The sequence below is a fragment of the Hylobates moloch genome, unplaced genomic scaffold (genome assembly GCF_009828535.3).
Source record: "Hylobates moloch isolate HMO894 unplaced genomic scaffold, HMol_V3 SCAFFOLD_7, whole genome shotgun sequence".
Taxonomy (NCBI): domain Eukaryota; kingdom Metazoa; phylum Chordata; class Mammalia; order Primates; family Hylobatidae; genus Hylobates; species Hylobates moloch.
Window position 1 is genome coordinate 104,798,286 of NW_026652282.1, and position 8,154 is coordinate 104,806,439.

The window sequence follows — 8,154 nt, forward strand, 5'->3', positions numbered from 1 at the left end:
CGGCCAGCCGCGATGGCTCACGCCTATAATCCCAACACTTTGGGAAGCCGAGGCTAGCGGATCACTTGAGGTCAGGAGTTTAAGACCAGCCTGGCCAACATGGTGAAACCGCTTCTCTACCGAAAAAAAAAAAAAAATTAGCCAGTTGTGGTGGCACAAGCCTGTAATCCCAGCTACTCTGGAGGCTGAGGCAGGAGAATCATTTGAACCTGGGGGGTGGAGGTTGCCGTGAGCTGAGATTGCGCCACTGCACTCCAGCCTGAGTGACAGAGTAAAATAAGAAATAAAAAAAAATAAAAAAAGTCAACAAGTTTCAAAGAATCTGTCTTAACCAGTTCACATTTTCTGACCACAATGCAATTAAATTGTAAATCAATAACAAAAAGATAAAGAAAGAAAATTATAAAAAAGAAAATGACCATACTTTGAAATAAATCACAGGTCAAAGAAAAAGTCAAAAAAGATAAAATACTTAGCACCAAATAATAACAAAAATATTACATATCACAACTAATGACAGAAATTATGGGTTGCAGCTAAAGTGATATTAAAAAAATATGCCCTTACACCTTTGTATTATTAAAGAAAGAAAGGTTGAAAATTCAAAAGCTAAGCATCCAATAACAGAGTAAACAGAGTAAATGAAAATAGAAATAAAGAAACTTTAAAATAGCAAACATTCATACAATTCCAGATTAAGCAGGGTTTTTTGTTGTTGTTTGTACGTTTGTTTGTTTTTGAGACAGAGTCTCGCTCTGTCACCCAGGCTGAAGTGCAGTGGTGCAATCTTGGCTCACTGCAACCTTCGCCTCTTGAGTTCAAAGGATTCTCATGCCTCAGCCTCCGGAGTAGCTGGGATAATTTTCTTGTATTTTTAGTAGAGACAGGTTTTTCACCATGTTGGTCAGGCTGGTCTCTAACTCCTGGCCTCAAGTGGATCCACCTGCCTTGGCCTCCCAAAGTGCTGGGATTATAGGCTTGAGCCACTGTACCTGGCTGAGAATAAGCAGGTATCTTTAAAAAATTAATGAAAAAGAAAATATCCATTATAAAGGATCAATAAAACCAAAAATTGGCTGGTTGAAAAGTCTAATAAAATTGACAATCCTCTGGCAAGACTGATCATAAAAAGGAAGAGAGAAGCTACATATAAACCAGTACTAGGAATTATATCATTGGGTTCATGACAGGAAGCAGATGACATACTTAAAAGGAATAATTAAAGAGAGTTTAATGAAATAACTATGCACAAGGATGTGGGCAGGATTAAGGGAAACCTACAACAGGTGGTGAAGCACCTCTGGGATAGCAACACTAGAAAACATTAGCACTCCTAAGCTTCTAGGGGCAAGGGGAGGGAGTCCTTACCAAAAACTAGTGAGAGCTGTAGCAGTAACTATAAGGAAAGGAACACCCAATGGGAACTGTGGGTTTCTGTGGAGAAATATAGTCACTGCCAATTCATATCCCAGCAGGGAAGGAGTCTGAAAAATACCCCAATCTTTCTCTCCTTCACCATCTGATCTCCTGCTGATACCTCCCATGGGCTAAAGGCTAGAAGAAGTCACAATGCAAAAAATGCTGGTGAATGCAGTTTATATGGGTCAGGGGACAGAGCAGGGTGGAGAAAGGTTAAAAGTGGATCTTGAAAGGGAAAACAGAATTTCCAGTACTGCCCATTCCTTTTGTCCCCTCTATATCCACTCTTGCTTTTTGTCTGGATGAAAAACTCATGTCCTCAAAACAGAATGTTCAAAGTCCTATCAGCTACTGTATCATTACAGGGTGATGTTGATTCATTCATATGCCCACATGAAATCTAAAATATTATCCAACACCAGTGGTTTTTACACAAAGTAGAAGAGAAAGGAGGAGCTATTAACATAAACATAGTTGCTATAGTCCCTGCTTCTAAAACGGGAAGCAAGCCTTCAGTTGATAATCATACCTCTTTTTTCTACCATTCACTCCATGTTTCCCTTATCCTCTTCCAGCATCTCAGCAGGACAGGATACATTACCTGATGAAGTTCCTGAAACCTTTATCCCCACTGAATCTGGGTCCTTATAATCTTGCCTTGATTGAATTACCAGTTTTCATTGACCAATACTATTGAGCAAGAGAATGATAAGAGGAAGTTCACTGAAAGCCCCTGGGTTCTAGACACAGTCCTTCTTGCCGTCATTGTGCAGTAGTCAAAATAGACCACCCTGCTCAGTACAGTGACTCCTTATTTGCCCCCTGTTCATCATGCTGCTGTTCGACAGATTGAGGAGCATAAAATGGCCAGAGAGCAGGGTGTCAGCTTCTCAAATGTCAGAATCCTGTTATATTCCCTGGTGGAAGCATTTCTCCTGCACTGGAACTTCCTAACCCACTGAGTCCAACATGTAGAAATGGAAAGCAAATATTTTTTCAGTGAGGGGATCACTCCTACCTCTACCCCTTGAATCTTGGACCCATACATTATGGCAACAATGGAGAGAATATGATATATTGGCCTATGATGTAAAGCACATAGTAGGTTCAATAGGACAGAATCCCAAACTTGCTGGGTGCTGCCACCCAGCTGGTGTCATTAGTGAGCTTTCATCAGGAAATTTCACCATTCTGAGAAATAAAAATAAAATCCTGGCTGAGTGCAGTGGCTCACGCCTGTAATACCAGCATTTTGGGAGGCCAAGGCAGGTGGATCACCTGAGGTTAGCAGTTAGATTCCAGCCTGCTCAACATGATGAAACCCCATCTCTACAAAAATACAAAAATCAGCTGGGCATGGTGGCGGGCGCCTGTAATCTCAGCTACTTGGGAGGCTGAGGCAAGAGAATCACTTGAACCCAGGAGGCAGAGGTTGCAGTGAGCCGAGATCGCGCAATTGCACTCTAGCATGGGCCACAGAGCGAGACTCTGTCTCAAAAAAAAAAATTAAAAATTAAAAAAATAATAAAATAAAATCCAGGCTGGGTGCGGTGGCTCACGCGTGTAATCCCAACACTTTGGGAGGCCGAGGCTGGCGAATCATGAGATCTGGAGTTCGAGACCAGCCTGACCAACGTGGAGAAACCCCGTCTTTACTAAAAATACAACAAAATTAGCCAGGCGTGGTGGCAGGCACCTGTAATCTCAGCTACTCGGGAGGCTGAGGCAGGAGAATCACTTGAACCGGGAGGCAGAGGTTGCAGTGAGCTGAGATTGCACCACTGCACTATAGCCTGGGCAACAGCGTGAGACTCCATCTCAAAAAATAAAATAAAATTAAATTAAATTCTATGCCCCTACCCACCACTGCAACCCACTAAACGGCCCCTCTCTTGGCTAAGTGGGCCCCAGAGAAACTTTCAAAACTTAGTTCTCAGCCATGATGGGATGGGAGATAGGACACGCCTCATTTTACCCCGTCTCTTGCTAACTGCCAATAAGCTTTCTTCCCTAAGAGTTAAACAGAAACCACTGCTTTTGAAAGATTTGCTCTACCACTGATATCAACCAACCATCTGACACCTGACGCTGCCCCTCCCTTTTGTGGTTTGATACAACAACTGACTAGCATTTCTTCCTGATCAGAGGCCACTGACCATGGGGTAGTTCTGACTAGTCTACAGAGGCTGCGCACAGAGGAATTTCACGTCCTCTGCTTCACCTTTTGATGTATAGAGCCTAATCGTAATATATCTAAATGTTAAGTCTCTATCCCAAAGTGAACATGGGACACCTGTTGCCTACATGTTAGCTTACTACACATGCCTGTGCCTCTCCTTCATGAATAGTCATAGCTCCTCTAATAACCTGTTGAATATGTATACTTGGCCGGGCACAGTGGCTCACGCTTGTAATCCCAGCACTTTGGGAGGCCGAGGCGGGCGGATCACGAGGTCAGGAGATCGAGACCACGGTGAAACCCCGTCTCTACTAAAAATACAAAAAAAATTAGCCGGGCGTAGTGGCGGGCGCCTGTAGTCCCAGCTACTTGGAGAGGCTGAGGCAGGAGAATGGCGTGAACCCGGGAGGCGGAGCTTGCAGTGAGCCGAGATCCCGCTACTCCACCTCAGCCTGGGGTACAGAGCGAGACTCCATCTCCAAAATCGTAAAAAAAAAAAAAGAATATGTATACTTAGCCAACTCGCTTAGCTTTAATTCCTGTTCCCTTTACTCCTCCCTTGATGTGTCCAGCCAGAGACTTTGCTTCCCAGCATGCAAGATTGCCAGCCTGCAGGTTGCAACCACTTATGAGAAATAAAACTCTCAGCGGCCGGGCATGGTGGCTCACACCTGTAATCCCAGCACTTCGGGAGGCCGAGGTGGGTGGATTACCTGAGGTCAGGAGTTTGAGACCAGCCTGGTCAACAAGGTGAAACCCTGTCTCTACTAAAAATACAAAAATTAGCTGGGTGTGGTGGCACATGCCTGTAATCTCAGCTACTCAGGAGGCTGAGGCAGGAGAATCACTTGAACCCAGGAGGCGGAGGTTGCAGTGAGCTGAGATCGTGCCACTGCACTCCAGCCTGGGCAACAGAGTGAGACTCCATAAAAACTCTCCTTTCCAAATGTATAAACCTCATCATTTTTCAGTTGATGTGGTTCTTCAGTTGACATATCAAGACAGATGTTTTTGCATGATGGGGCACAGGATAAGATCAATTAATTCCATGGAGATGAGCTTATCACATTTCCTTCATCCTAAAATGAGATCCTTTGTTGGTGGCACTGTTTGGTGGGATGCCATGTTGATGAATAAGGCATTCTATGAGTCCACATGGTGGTGCTGGCAAAAACACTACAAGTATGAAAAGCAAATTTGTATTCAGAGTATGTATCTATTCCTGTAAGGACATTTTGTGCCTTCTCCCATGATGAAAGGAGTCTAGTGTAACTAACCTCCCACCAGATGACTATCTGGTTCCCTGTGGAATGGAACCACACTGATGTCTTAGCCTCTGGTCTCTGCTGATAAGCAGATTGCCCATTAAACAGTGATGCTGGAGAGATCAGCTCCAGTGAGAAGAACCTGCTGTCGAGTCCACCTATAGACCCCATTCCAGCTGCCATGACCATTTTGTTCAAGGGCCTACTGAGCAAACATTAAGGTAGCTGAAGGAAAAGGTTGGCTAACATCAACAAAATAGATCATCTCATCCACTTGATTGCTGAGAGTCTCCTCTACAAAGAATGCCCTCTGGGGACAATTACGAAGAATACAAATACCTTCACACTCTGGCCTACTCTAAGAGGCCCATCCATTATCTCTCTCCTAAGCCTCCTCATCACCAAATTCTTACCTTGTTTTTTTCACTCTTCACTAGCCAGCCAACTTATTAGCCTCTGCCCATGAATCTGCATAGATCAGTACATGAGGACATTTCTCTTTCCTTCAATGTAAACAATCAGATGTAATATTTGGGAAGATTTTCCTATACCTCTGTCTTTAGGGGCCATTCCTGAGTGGGGCTATAAGACAACTGCTGCCCACTTCCAGAAGCTGCAAGCCAGCTATGCAAACACATCCATAGACCCACAGACCTACAGTTTCTTGCTTTGTTAAGTGGTCATAGAGAACTCTCTTTGAGGCCATATGTACCGACTTATGGAGAAGTAGTGGCAAGTACCATGAGAGTCTGAGCCGCTTCCTCGTTCAGTTTACTTTTACCTTCCCACTTTTCTAGGATCCAATATTATATGCAATTTCTATTTAACAATGGAATGCTGCTTGCATATGGCCATTTGATGATTGAATGGGTTAGATAACACTCAGTTAATGATAGACAGTTCAAGTCACATAATTTCTTCGTGTTCCATAGTCAGAAATTCAGTCATGACCAGGAATGATGGCTCACGCCTGTAATCCCAACACTTTGAGATGCCAAGGCAGGAGGATCACTTGAGGACAGGAGTTTGAGACCACCCTGGGCAACACAGTGAGACCCTGTCACTACAAAAAAAATAAAAATTATCTGGGCACGGTGGTGCACACCTGTAGTTCTAGCTACTTGGCAGGCTGAGGTGGAAGGATCCCTTGAGCCCAAGAGTTCAAGGATGCAGTGAGCTACAATTTTACCACTGCTTTCCAACCTGGGCAACAGAACAAGACCCTGTTAAAAAAAAAAAAAAAAAGAAAGAAAAAAGAAAAGGAAAAGGAGCCTAGTAGCAAACCAGGTGCTGCCTTTCAAATGGAGAATAATTGTCAAGCAAGGAAAGTATAGTCTTGGCCAGGTGTGGTGGCTCATACCTGCAATCCCAGCAGTTTAGGGGGCTGAGGCAGGCAGATTGCTTGAGCTCAGGCGTTCGAGACCAGCCTGTGCAACATGGTTAAACCACATCTCTATAAAAAATATAAAAAGTAGCCGGGGGCAGTGGTGTGCACCTGTAGTCCCAGCCACCCTGGAGGCTGAGGTGGGAGAATCACTTGAGCCTGGGAGGTGGAAGTTGCAGTGAGCCAAGATTGCACCACTGCACTCCAGCCTGGGCAACAGAGCCAGACCCCGTCTCAAAAAATAAAAAGGGGAAGTATAGCCTTGCTTCAATCCCCTAAGATTCTGTGCTGTGAGAATTGTATTGGGCTTCATAGAACATCTCTGCCACACTCTTCCAAAACCATTCAGTCTGCTGAGTCATAAGGCCCAAGCAACAGGGCAGCCCAGATTTGCTGCAGAGCCTTTTCTTACTTCAAATCCCACTCAAAACTGGCAGCCTTACAGGTTACTCAGTAAATAGGCCAGAGCAGCATGCCCAAATATGGTATACATTGCCACCTAAATCTAAAGAGGCCCAACGAGGATTGGTTTCTTTCTTTGTGGTGGGTGATGCAGGGAAAAACAATTTGTCTTTTATTTTAGAGGAGGTATCCTGACATGCTCCAGACCACTGGACCCCTAGAAATGTCATCCATTTAGCAGACATCAGAACTTTCACAGGATTTGTCTCCTAGCCTGTGACCACAAGTCAATTAGGGTGCTTGATTGTTGCTGCTCATAGTGATCATTATGTCATCAATGTAATGGACCAGCATTATGTCTGTGGGATGAAAAGACAGTAGTTCCTTTTGGAATAGATTATGACAGAAAACAACATAGTTTAAGACAGCCCTGAGGTAAGAGAATGAGGATAAACTGTTCCTGATTATCTTTGCTGATAACATTTGCTAGGGAATTAGGTGCCAGAGGCGACATTCATTTGCTCCAGTAAATGGGAACCACAGCCATGACTAGCATCATTACCTGACTAACAGTAGCTCACAATCATTTTCCAAAACCTATATGGCATTTTCCATAGGCCAAATGGGCCAGTTAAACTGGTAAGTAGTTGGAATCTTCATATTTCCATTTTTCAAGTCCTTGGTTTTGATTCCAATCTCTTCCACTGTCTCAGGGATTTGGTATTGCTTTAGTGGTAGGGGTGAGAGAAGGAGGTACAGTTAAAAGGGTTGCTATTTGCTACTTCCCTATAATAAGAGCTTTCCCTCTGTGGATATGTGGGTCAGAAAAACAATGTGTGGTGATTCTGCAAAGACGGGTGCAAGTTCCCACTGAAATGGACTCAGACCAAGACTTTATTTAGCACCTGACTCAATAAATCCCCTCTGTGGTGATGGACGACAGTGGCAAACTATGTCTATAAGAATTAGCATTGGCCAGGCGCAGTGGCTCACGCCTGTAATCCCAGCACTTTGGGAGGCCGAGGAGGGCAGATCACGAGGTCAGGAGATGGAGACCATCCTGGCTAACTTGGTGAAATCCCGTTCTCTACTAAAAATACAAAAAATTAGCCAGGCATGGTGGCGGGCGCCTGTAGTCCCAGCTACTCGGGAGGCTAAGGCAGGAGAATGGCGTGAACCCAGGAGGCAGAGCTTGCAGTGAGCTCAGATCGCACCACTGCACTCCAGCCTGGGCGACAGAACGAGACTTCGTCTCAAAAAAAAAAAAAAAAAAAAGAATTAGCATCAATTCAGAGACAGGATCTAATAATTTTCAAATAGTTCTGGGTATTTCCTTTTTCTTGGTCATGGTCCTCTAGTAAATGGCCACAGGTCCCAGTCTGAGAGAGATTTAGAAGATTTGCCATATATATCTGTGATAGCATCACAGCTGAGTCCTTTCTCAGAGAGATCCAGCCTCCCTCTTAATCAATGGGCTCCAGATCTGTGAACTGGCTTAGTATATC